This window comes from Schistocerca gregaria, chromosome 1, assembly GCF_023897955.1.
Source record: "Schistocerca gregaria isolate iqSchGreg1 chromosome 1, iqSchGreg1.2, whole genome shotgun sequence".
Lineage (NCBI taxonomy): Eukaryota > Metazoa > Arthropoda > Insecta > Orthoptera > Acrididae > Schistocerca > Schistocerca gregaria.
In genome coordinates, this window is record NC_064920.1 from 271,441,994 (window position 1) to 271,455,347 (window position 13,354).

A 13,354-nucleotide genomic window follows, 5' to 3' on the forward strand; every position below is an offset into this window, starting at 1 on the left:
CGATATCTGTGATGTCCTTAGGTTACTTAAGTTTAAGTAGTTCTAAGTTCTACGGGGCCGGTGACCACTGATGTTAAGTCCCATAGTGCTCAGAGCCATTTGAACCATTTTTTTTTTAAATAAACACAGACGCTGCCACACACGTGCCATATGGAATCGAACCCAGCTCCGTATTTGTGGACACATTCTTCTTCTTTTGTGGCCGAAACAAATGTTAGTCACTAATAAGGTCTGAAGGCCAACGGTCCTGCCGCAGTGGTAACACCAGTTCCCGTCAGACCACCGATGTTAAGCGCTGTCGGGTTTGGATGGGTGACTCTATGGGTCTGGCAAGTGCTGTTGGCTTGCGGGGTGCACTCAGCGCTGGAGAGGCTAACTGAGGAGCTTGTCTGAGAAGCAGCGGCTCTGGTCACGAAAACTGACGACGATAGAGGCATCCATTGTCGCCTATCGTTCAGGATGTCACGGCGGCCGGTCGGCTCCGAGGAATGTTCGAATGGAGAGTAGGAGAGTGTGGTGTAACGTGTGACAAACTGTCAGACTTATTTTGGGTGTGCATATCTGTGGATGTAAACTAACGTAGGTATCTGGAAGATAATCGATATATGAATTGCCAAAGCTGCTTATGAAGTGGCGGGGACCACGTAGGGCAGTCGGTGCGAGACTGCCGCCGCGTTAACCAGCTCCGGGCAGACACCTGCTGCTGGCGGCAGAGGGAGCATGCTTCGACCAATCAGAACGAAGCGCGCCGGTGCCGGCGGCGGCGCCTGGCGTCCGCGGGCTGCGCCGGCGTCCGGCGGCGGCGGCGGCGTCGGCGGCGGCGTCGTGTCAGTCGTGCGTCGCCGGCCACGCGAGAAGTTGCCGCTGCCGCCCGGCTGCTGCGACTGGGGCGAGCTCGTCTTCGCCCACAGGTCGGTGTACGCCTGCTCCTGCCATCTTCCCGTTCTACGTACAGCCCATACACGGAATTTCAATAGTTTAGGTAGGAAAATTCTCCGAATTCCATTTACGATTTATTTCTAAAAGTTCTACATTTTGGTCGTGGACATAAAATTCTGTCGTTTTCTTTTTCTCCCGAAGCTTTTCAGAAGTGCATTAGTAGAACCAAAAACCTCAGCAAATCGAACCTACTGGTACGTTTTATTTTTGCAACCTCAAATTTTGTTAGGTAAACCACTCGTCACTGTTCGGCTGTTGTATATGGAACAGTAATGAATAGGATCATCAAAACCCCATTAGCTATTTCTCCGTGCTCACTTAACACTTACATGACTCCTACAGCGCTGGCTATATGTAATACATTTCATTACATTACTTATCATATGATTGTAGTATACTAATGGAAAATAATTAATGTGAAACGCACAGTACTACACCATACACAGAGTCTTTGAACTCTTAGTATTTTCTCGAGGCGGGAAACGCTTTGCTTACTTCTTTTGTACCGGCGTCAATTTCTTTTAGGGCTGAATACGATATTGGAGTCACGTGCAAAAATTTAACTGCTGTATTTCTTGTGTCTAAAATGGCAAATGATTCGCTTGTATCAGCAACAGAAGTGAACCAATTTACTGATGGTCAACAGAATCCGTTTTGTTGTAAATTCAATTTATAGAGAAGGAAATGTCACTTTACAGAGAAAACTGTAAAGGAAGCTAGTCTAAAAATTAAGATTAACACTTATTTTGCTTACAATTATAATATACGAAGAAGAATTTCTAACATTCAGTTTTAAATATTTTCTTCCGCAGTATCTTGTGTGATTAAAACTATAGCTTAACCCTTTAATGCATAGTGTAGCTGAGCAGCTACAGACTTCATTTCTTCGATGTATCCTATTTTGCAAACAAATTCGTTATGTAGTTAAGTGTATACACTCTACTGCAGCTTCTAAGCTGCTAGTAGTTCTTCATAGCGATCGTAAATGGCAGGATGAACTGAACCAGTTCGACGATCAGCTGCGTGGATGTACTGCCGCGCGTGTGTTTTGGCGGGAAGTAGAGACGTTTTCTTGGTGTTTGTGCACTGATTTGGGGATTTGAAAATTACTTTTTTACTTTTAAAACGTAAGTAGATATGGTGTAGACAGTTAATTCGAGTGTCTTTACGATAAATTTTTTAAATTAGGTCTATTTTCGTGTTTGTGGCGATTGTCAACAACAATACTTTGTTACATTTATTAAAAAAATTATTTCAATATTTTTTTCGTAATGTAGGCACTATAAACTAAACGTGGTAATTTTCACAGCTTCGAATAAAAAATCATGCATTTAAGGATTCATAGTTTCATTTCGTGTGACTTTGTTAGACAAGTTTTCTGGGACAGCTCTATGTACCTGGAAGAACAATTTACCGGAATAATAAACCGAAAATGCTTTCTTTAGAGAAAAAGTAGGGTAATACCTTAAACAGTGATAGATACTAGTAGAGCTGTCACGTACTAAGAGATCGGCAATATGTATTCATCGTTTTGAAGTAATATGTTCTATTTATCTTATGTTCTTTTTTTGCGAATAGTTCGGGATTACAGTTTCATTCTCAGGCACGTGCAAATGCGTCTGCGACACCGGAAACAGTCGCGAAGTAATCAAACGTAAATCATAAACGGAAAGTGTGGCTATGAAGCTTCTTATTCCAAAACAAATACTTTATCAGTTACAGACTCGCAAATAGAGTTCCCCTTCGAAAATAATGGAGAATATCGTGAAATATGTATTCCGCTGCGTATATTTTGTTGTTTATTTGTTTTACGTTATCATTTGAGACTTTCAGGTTCATCTCTCACGGGAGAAGCAAATGTGAATCTGGTAGGCAATCACACATTTTAGAATGTATAATGTCTGCGTCGTAACATAAACAAGTGCAATAATTAGATTAACAGTAAATTTCGTTTCGTATTCTTCTGCTTTAACTAGACCCACGACTTGTAGGAGCATGCTATTTGTAACGGTGAAGCAAAGTTATTATGACTTTTTAGCAAAGCATCATGTTGTACACTGCGTTTGGTCACCGGTGATCATTTCATACACTGTAATGTAATATCTGTCAACATCAAAATCTCGACATACGCAATAAAGAATTTTGCATCTACTAGAAACTAGCGTTGGCTACGTTAGGTCACTGCCTACTCCCTGATGACATGAATCGCCAGTGAAAGAGCTCAGGAGTTGTCCGGCTAAGCTTCCACTTAGCGACTAGAGAAGCAGCTACAAACTCGGCCGTCCGTGACCTGATTTCCCTCACGCCTTCTCGGGAGGAAATAGCGCTTTGACACAAAGCGGCTCACACTAGAGAGGAAAAAGATCTCCTTCTCGAAACCACAGCTTTGTTTGTCTGTCTTTTCATTAATGAACTCGGGGGTATAGTCTCCAATTCGGGCTGTTTCGTGTTGGGTATCTGCTCTGCTACAGTTCCTGATAATTAAGGAATCGCAATCTGACAAATTCCTTTGAACAGCCTCTTAACACCTACTGTTAACGCAAGTACGAATATCACTAATCACTTTAAGCCAACGTAAACAGCAGTGTGAGATGCGGTTCATCCCACTGACCTTGTAATAAAATCTACAGAGCGATAACGAAGTCGTCCTACCCCCTATCGTGTGTCCATATGTTCATAGATCGTCGCATTGTTTTAATTTGGGATAATGGCAGAGGACAACTTTCAGGTAGTGTGATTACTCTTTATCATTTATTTCAGAGTGTTTGTGTAAACGCCATCGTTTTTATACACTAGACATTAAAATTGCTACACCACGAAGAAGACGAGCTACAGACTCGAAATTTACCGACAGGAAGAAGACGCTGTGATGTGCAAATAATTAGCTTTTCAGAGCATTCACACAAGGTTAGCGCCAGTGGCGACTCCTACAACGTGCTGACATGAGGAAAGTTTCTCATACGCAGTTCAAACGTTGTTGTAATGCCTCGTGTAAGGAGGAGAAATGCGTACCATCATGTTTCCGACTTTGATAAGTGTCGTTTGTAGCATACCACGATTGCGGTTTATAGTATCGCGGCATTGTTGCTCGCGTTGGTCGAGATTCAATCATTGTTAGCAGAATATGGAATCGATGGGTTCAGGAGAGTAATACGGAAGGCTGTGCTGGATTCCAACGGCCTCGTATCACTAACAGTCGAGATGACAAGCATCTTATCCGCATGGCTGTAACAGATCGTGCAGCCACGTCTCAATCCCTGAGTCAGCAGATGGGAACGTGTGCAAGACAGCAACGATCTGCACGAACAGTTCGATGACGTTTGCAGCAGCATGGACTGTCAGCTTGGAGACCACGGCTGCGGTTACCCTTGACGCTGCATCACAGACAGGAGCGCCTGCGATGGTGTACTCAACGACGAACCTGGGTACACGAATGGCAAAACGTCACTTTTTCGGATGAATACAGGTTCTGTTTACATCACGGTGGTGGCATCCGTGTTTGGCGACATCACGGTGAACGCACATTGCAAGCGTGTATTCGTCATCGCCATACTGGCGTATCACCCTGCGTGATGGTATGGGGTGCCATTGGTTACACGACTCCGTCACCTCTTGTTCGCATTGACGCCACGTTGAACAGTGGACGTTACATTTCAGATGTGTTACGACCCGTGGCTGTACCCTTCATTCGATCCCTGCGAAACCCTACATTTCAGCAGGATAATGCACGACCGCATGTTGCAGGTCCCGTACGGGCCTTTCTGGATACAGAAAATATTCGACCTGTGCGCTGGCCAGCACATTCTCCAAATCTCTCACCAATTGAAAACGTCTGGTCAATGGTGGGCGAGCAACTGGCTCGTCACAATACACCAGCCACTACTCTTGATGAACTGTGGTATCGTGTTGAAGCTGCATGGGCAGCTGTACCTTTACACGCCATCCAAGCACTGTTTCACGCAATGCCCAGGCCTATCAAGGCCGTTATTACGGCCAGAGGTGGTTGTTCTGGGTACTGATTTCCCAGGATCTATGCACCCAAATTGCGTGAAAATGTAATCACATGTCAGTTCTAGAATAATGTATTTGTCCAATGAATACCCGTTTATCATCGGCATTTCTTCTTTGTGTAGCAATTTTAATAGCCAGTAGTGTAACAGAGTCTGATTTTCCTCCATGTACGACGTGAAGTTCTCAACATGGCTATGAACGTCGAACAGCATCCTTAAGTTCGTCAACTGTTTCGCAACTTGTGGCAGCAACCTTCCGTTCAATAATCCATCATAATGCATTGACGCAAGATGATAGCTCAGGGTAGCCACTCCGAAGTTGTAGGCGTTTGGACAGAACCAAGCCCTGTCCATTTACCAGGAAATACTTCACTGCGATCTTCACTAACAGCAATAGCATGATGGGCTGGTGCGCCATCCTTCTGGAACCATACGCTGCCGAGCAGTTCGCGATCTTACAGATGTGCAGAATAAACCGATCACGCAATGTGATTCACAGCACCGTACAGGAAGAACGAATGTACCAAGTGGGCAGCGCAGATCATGTCCATCTGGTGCCTTGTATTCAAGTTTTCCATAAAAATGTGCGTTTTCTTTATTTCAGAAGTAAATGATTCTCTCTTTTTCACTGCGATATTTGCACTCTAGTCCAAGAAAAACTGTTTCCTCCTTGAAAGAAGAGTTGTAAAGATATCGTGCATTCGCTCACAAGCCTCATGATGTTTTTGCATGCCATTGTCACTCAGTAGTTTACAAACGAAGATTTAAATGCCTTTAACTTCAAATCATTCTTAATGGGTTTGTCTATTGCGGAGGATGGAGCTCCCAGTAACTGTGACAGCACACTAAAGGACGTTTTTGGCGAACATTCGACAGACGTAGAAGCCTCCTCAAACGTAAGACGTATTAGTGGTCGTCCTGAGCGGAGCTTATCTTTTATGCAACCGGTGGCAAAGAACATTTTCTGCCACCTAAAGTTGTCGTTTTAGTTGGGGAAGGTTCCTGGAACCTTAATGTGAAATCATGCTGAATATTTCTCATTGATTTTCTTGCATGATGTCGTTCGTGAACCCGAGTGCACATTACAATCCGTTTCTCCACACTGTAAGAGGGACTCATTACCCGTGATTTAGCTGTATATCAGCACCTGCAACTAAAATAAACAATAATTCATTAACATTTCTGTAATACGTAGAATTAAACTGCTTATGTGTTAAGCTAGAACTAATAACATGTTAGGATGTCCTAGCACACGTTCCATTACTTCTTATTGCTACAGACTCTGTCAAAACACTGACTTAATAAGTAGTGTACATTCCTCCGAACAACTTTTCTGACAAAAATAGTTTCTGAAGAAGATACGAAAATAAAACCAAGACTGCAGTCAGAGGTTACACTTAGTCCTTAGTTAGGCAAACGCTTTAATGAGGGTTTTGACATACCGCATAACAGGTGTCTTCGAATATCACTTTATTATTCTTAGAAAAAGAGCGAAATATTAAAAAAAATCTCCTACAATATTAGACTGTTCTCTATTGGCCTAATAAGGAGAAATTTACTAACATGTGGTTCTAATTCGTTACGCTCCGTTTCAACTTCTGTTGGAGTTAATATACGTATTCGTCGTTGTCAGTGGCTAACATGGATAATATGGGAATGTTTGTTGCAGACATTAGTGCAGTTATCTTTGTGTTGCTTGACGTTACCTCCGTAGAAAATGTTATATTTAAGTGTACCACTTGCAAAGATGAGTGTGAAGAAAATAACCAACAATATTCCACAGTGTACTTAATACGTTCGCAGCACATAAGTTTCTCTTGCGCCTACAACTGACCATTAAACAATATAAAGGAATTGTGTCAGCTAGTGTTGATGGAAGTTAACAACCGCTTAGAACGTAACTGATGCAGTTATGTGTATTTTCACTTACAGAAACGAAGAGTTAGCTACAGTGTAGTCAATTCTACAGGAGATCGTGTAATACTTGTAGTCAATTCTACAGTATATCGTATAGTAGTTTTTCATACCTGTATATATATTTCATTGTTTTCAATATTTTGTGATTGGTGGTGTACCATGTGCAGCATTAATAATCCATGATAGGTAATAAGAGAAAAAAGAGTCCATGGATAATTCCATATATGCAGTCGTTCTGATCGAAAACACACTACATGAAATCGAATCTGGTGGGAGGGCGTGGCCCTTTGAGTTAAATGTTGATCAGCGAGAGTGTGTACTGAGACATTGTCTGTAACAGTACAGTGAAATCTATTTAGCATCTGGAAGGATAAAGACAGAGAGAAGTTAGGACCATTTTAAGAACTGACTACTTGTCCTGAAGGTATAGAAGAAGAGCTTAAAGGCAACCATGCTCCATCTCTAATTGCTTCCTCTTCAACCGGACGTTAAATCGTAATAATGTTTTTCGTTATAATGCGTGGTTATAATTAAATTTGCGCTACTTGACAGAGCCCCCATAAAAAACGAGTAATAGTGGGACAATGAAAACATTTCTAAGGACGTGAGAAATAGAAAAATACGCTTTTTAATTTCCAAATAAGAGGATAATATTTGTTAATTGCGTGCCATGTTTACGTTCCAGGCAACAAATATTGCTCACTTTGATGGCCTGGAACCACATTATAGATATCATTTCACAACTGTTCACACCACTTTTCGAAGGATGAACCATGGAAGGCTCAGCTGTCGTGACACTGCTTGAAGATCGCACATTGCCTCCAGCATTTTCAGCAATGGAAACAGTGACCTCTTCAACAGTTTGTATTGCACCTGAACGTCATACTGTACCAGAAGTAGTTGTCAAATCGCCGGTTAATTCTAACTTCCGAATCATGTTCTTCGTCCGTGTACGGAAAGAGGACCTCTTCATTTTCCTGTAACTCGTCGATACTCGCGAATAGCAGTGACACTATTGCTGTTGCTTTGATAAAACAGCATTACAGGTAAAGCCCTGCTCACCTTGTCCAGATCCACTGTGACTGTTTGCAACTGTAATGCTCGCTGATGCTTGTTTTCCAACCCTACGTCTCTATACCACTATTGGCGCCTAGCGGCAAGTTATAATACTAACACTGGTGAGAACGCAAATCTTTCAGAACACAGTCTGAACATCACCCCTATACAGTTGGGTACCCATACGGTAAATAATTTACCGTCTGTACTAGGAAAATTGGCGAAATATTAATTGTGAGCACCCTGTATAAGCCTGCTTTACAAATCAGGTTACGACAACGACAAACCTGTAAATCCCTTTAAACCGACAGAACAACAGAGATCAGAATTTAGTCACGTACTACTGTAACTACAACCTCGCCTACGAATAATGCTTTTCTCTCACCGTGCGCTTTATCAGCACACTCATCTAGTTGTATACGAGGTATTAAAAAAGAAGATTTATCCGATTTCACAAGGTTTACATCTTCTACGTGGATGAAAATAGAAGCTGGAATAAATATTAACTTAGGCATCCAAATTCAAAGATTCATCTTGGTGCCAGTTGTGAGCTACTCGTTAATATGATTGCCCTATTCATGCATTTCAGTAACAGCATATTTACCCTTAACAATGGCTTGGACGTGACTGTCTCTGTGCAAAAGTATCCAGAGAATTCGACTATTATCTGAATGTTTGTTGTGTATCCGTTGGAGGGTACACTGAACATATGTGAGAGGTAAATAAAACTTTTATCCTAAATGTAATTCTATAAAGTATTGCAAGGTTGTATGTGTGTCTATGTAAAATACATACACTTCTAAAACTGGTTGGTTGTATTGAAAATAAAACCTCATTAGTCTTATGGGTCAGTTAAATTTCACTTCAAATGTCTATCTTCGTCCACAGAGAAGATATACTCGAGCGGAATGCGAATGAATTTTGTTGAAACAAAACACCCTGTGTTTTCCTGGTGATTACGTTCATTATCTATTCTATCTAGAGGTGCACTTAACGTTAACTTCGTGCTCATGGGGGAATTGATTCTCAAGGGAGAAGAATGGACTTGTTTGTTTACGACGCCCATTCCGCTCGTGCCGATGTTTATGGCACAGTTCCCACGAAAGCGTCATTCAGACGCTGGAAGGCTGACGCAGCAAAGCCACCGAAGATTTCTGCTTCGTCACTCTTAGCACTGTTCCTCTTTCGTGATCATCTCCTTCGAGTACCCTCACTCGTATCAGAGACTTTTGTTTTGCGAAATATTCAATACAGTATTCTGCGTATAAGATTGAAGCGTAAATTCGTAACATTTTCGGTTAATTATAATGATATCGCTGCCACATCATTTATCACATGTGTCTTTATTAACTTGGAGTAATGAGTTTGCAAATACGGCATGAATTTTGCTGATTCGAAGAAATTTTATTCTATGCGTCGATTAACGTGCCAATCGAACGTGGAGTACTTGCAATAAAGATTTTATCTTTGCAGGACAGCGGAGAAAAATTAGACAAAACGTTTAGAAACAATTTATTGGGAGAATACCATTGGAAAATGCACGGCAGCAAATAACTTTTGTCGATTGAAAATGAGGTACATTGCTGTGATTCGTTGTCTTGAAAAAGGTCATTGAATTTCGATGAATACTATTTGTATGCAGCAGACTTCATAGTTAGGGCATACACAACCTGGATATAACATTTTGAAAATAAGACCACTTCTGCTGTAAGTCCTTTATTTTTAAGCACGACCGGTTTTGCAGTATTTTAGTTGCGAGCAGATGCAGTCTGTACAAATGTAATGGCCAAAAGCTCACATAAGACAAGAAAACGTAACTATAATGAAAAAGTGTACAGGATGAACACAAAATCAGGTCATGATCCGATCGAGTAAAGAGAACGGGGTGACCCAACGTTCATAGTCAGCGATTTTTGCTAAGTAGCGGACATCAACCGTTAAATAACAAAAAATAATTTATAACGCTCCCATAATACCTAGAAAGAAGGAAAGCTAAAAAAGAAGAAATTCCTAATAAAAAATTACCCGGTAGGTAAAATACTAATAAATTCCACTCACCATCAGTAATAGTATCTGGCGAGTTAATGGATCCCTATATACCGAAAAAATGATCAAAAACCGAACATATTTTATCATCTATGGGGTTAAGTAAAATTAAGCACCCCACGATCCATCTTTTACCTAAAGAGGATTGAAAAAAATCTTGATAAAAAGCCCAGTTATTCGATCTTAGGCGTATAATTTAGTTCATGTTAAAAAAAAACCTGTATAACACTATTTTAAGGTTAGCACGAAACATACATGAAGTCAGAAAGTAACGCATTGTGAAGCCAGATGGCAAGAGGCTGCGCTTCCCACCGATAGGGAGCGCACTGGACGTATACTAACAGGCTGCGTGTGAGTACGGAGCTGCAGATACGCCACTTAGGGACTTGGAGAGAACGTTCATGTGCAGCGCGCATACACATCCGCAGGTAACTAGAGATCTAGAACGATGACTAGGCTGATGCGAAAGGTGGGTGATCCGTTACAATGTGTTAAAACCGACGTAACATCATTAAAAAAAGGATACAATCTAGACTAGTGTGATGCGCTTTACAGGAATCGAGTTTTATTTCAAATTCAGTAAAAGGATGAGAAAGACAAAATAAAATAATTTCATTTTCTTTCTTTAAATACAGCACTCAAAACGAAACTGGGACAAACCATTTATTGTACCGGGGACTCCTTAATTTTACTTAATACCATAGATGATCATATAGGTCGGTTTTTGGTTCAAATGGCTCTGAGCACTATGGGACTGCTGAGGTCATCAGTCCCCTTGAACTCAGAATTGCTTAAACCTAACTAACTTAAGGAAATCACACACACCCATGCCCGAGGCAGGATTCGAACCTGCGACCGTAGCGGTCGCGCGGTTCCAGACTGTAGCGCCTAGAACCGCTCGGCCACCCCGGCCGGCGGTCGGTTTTTGATCACTTTTTCGGTATATGAGGACCCGTTATCTCATCAGATATTGTTACTCATGGTGAGTGGAGTTTATTAGTACTGTACCTGCCTGTTTCTTCATCTTAGCTTTCATTCTTTCTAGGTATCACGGGAGCGAACTATGTTATTTTATGATATTTTGTGGTTGACGTGCACTACTGTTCATCCCGTATATATTTTCATTTTAGTTACGTTTTCTTGCCTTACATGAGTTTTTGTCTATTACTCTGTGTGACGTTAGGAAGAATTCCGCTAACAGCAGATTAAATTATTGTTCATTGAAATACAACCGGTTTCGCTGCCTAAAGTCGCATCATAAGGTGTAACTTACATGGTAAAAAAAGTATAGTGCCATGAGTTTCTGAATAGCAAAATGATAAAAGGAATGTCTAAAATATAATCATAACGTTGAAAGGTCATTGGTATATCTATCACTCCAAGTCAAAATTTACCATTCAATAAATATTATCAATAGCATGTGAACAAAAGGTAACGAAGACTGGATTCATTCAATTAGACACATTGCTAACAGGTGAAACTTGCAGTTACAGTGTGTTGTTTTAAAACGTAACGTGATAGTTGACTGCTGCATCACTAATATTGTCTAATGGTGGTTCTATGGAGCCAGTGCTCCACCCTTTCTCGGTTATTGCTAAGTTGCAGCAAACCGGCTATTGTGATCTCGTTAATAAGGTAAATTAATAATGAAGTTGTCTAATAATTGTTCATATACCTTGTAATGAAATTCCATGGAGCCACCGCTCCACCGCTGCAAAATGGGTCTTGTGATCTCGTCAATTAGGTAAGTTAATAATGAAATCCAAATAAAATCACACATCGTCTCCGGTGCTACGTTTATACTGTAAATAAAACTTTAAACAGTTTCAAAGAGGTAAGTGATGGAATTTGCCGGATTTGTAAAATTAGCGGGCACTGATTTAGTATTTCCGTCAATGACAGTTGCTGAACTGTGTACTAATATAGCAAACTGCCGGTTTATTAATTCACTCAGAATTAATTGATCGCACTCTTACCCTTTAACTGTTAAATAGTTGTAAGCAAAACAATTCAGAGTTCGATGAACAGAAAACTGTAGGCTGAGTTCCACTTGTAAGGCCACAGAACGTCAAAATGTCACGCTTTGCTGTCAAAAAACACAAAAATAATTCTGTTTCTTGCTGGAAGAGGTCACGGTAGATTTACGTCCTACGGATGTGATTATTCCGCTCTATTGTGTGTTTGACATATTTTGGGTGCTTCTTGCTGTTGCTTCTGTGCTGATCTTCTAAAATCTTCTCGCCTGCGATTTATTCTTTCTTCTTCGACGATTTCAACACATCTTCAGATTGGTTCAAATGGCTCTGAGCACTATGGGACTTAACTTCTGATGTCATCAGTCCCTTAGAACTTAGAACTACTTAAATCTAACTAACCTAAGGACATCACACACATACATGCCCGAGGCAGGATTCGAACCTGCGACCGTAGCGGTCGCGCGGTTCCAGACTGCAGCGCCTAGAACCGCTCGGCCACCCCGGCTGGCAACACTTCTTCTTCTTCTGTCATGTTTTCCTAAAAATAAAGTCTTCTACCTGAACTATATTAATTTGTGGTAGCAAAGGTGCCTTAAACATCTTCTAGAATGTTCCAAGCTCGACTCTCATCTCCGAATAAAGTAACAATGTTCTCCGTCTCACGAAACTGTAATTGTTTTCTTCCAAATTTGTCCTCCTTTCACCAGTACTGAAACTGGTCCCCCTTTACTAACTAAACTACTGTTAGTAGTAACTACTGCGGAGACATGGCTTAGCCACAGCCTGGGGGATGTTTCCAGAATGAGATTTTCACTCTGCAGCGGAGTGTGCGCTGATATGAAACTTCCTGGCAGATTAAAACTGTGTGCTCGACCGAGACTCGAACTCGGGACCTTTGCCTTTCGCGGGCTGTGGCTGTGGCTAAGCCATGTCTCCGCAGTATCCTTTCTTTCAGGAGTGCTAGTTCTGCAAGGTTCGCAGAAGAGCTTCTGTAAAGTTTGGAAGGTAGGAGACGGATACTGGCAGAAGTAAAGCTGTGAGTACCGGACCTGAGTCGTGCTTCGGTAGCTCAGTTGGTAGAGCACTTGCCCGCGAAAGGCAAAGGTCCCGAGTTCGAGTCTCGGTCGGGCACACAGTTTTAATCTGCCAGGAAGTTTCATATCAGCGTACACTCCGCTGCACAGTGAAAATCTCATTCAGTTAAGGAGAATATTGACAAAAGGAAAATAACAGTAATGACATTTAATTGAATTATAGGCGATGATGAGGCAGTTGGATTAGACATTAAACGTAGTAGACGTTAGGCAGGGAGCTGTGTCTTGGACCACGGTCTTAGCATGTAAATCAAGTATCCGCAATATCTCAGATACATGCCTTGAAAGCCTACATTGTATGAGCCTCATATCATTT

At 41.4% G+C, this 13,354-nt stretch overlaps 1 protein-coding gene across 1 annotated transcript in view; it reads left to right on the forward strand.

Moving 5' to 3' along the window:
- Window positions 1–775: 775 nt before the first annotated feature.
- Window positions 776–13,354, forward strand: part of LOC126340500 (uncharacterized) — a 358,769-nt gene continuing 346,190 nt past the window's right edge. Inside the window, exon 1 of the mRNA XM_050001695.1 lies at window positions 776–911. The gene's annotated coding sequence lies outside the window, so the exon portion shown is untranslated. The remainder of the gene's footprint in view (window positions 912–13,354) is intronic.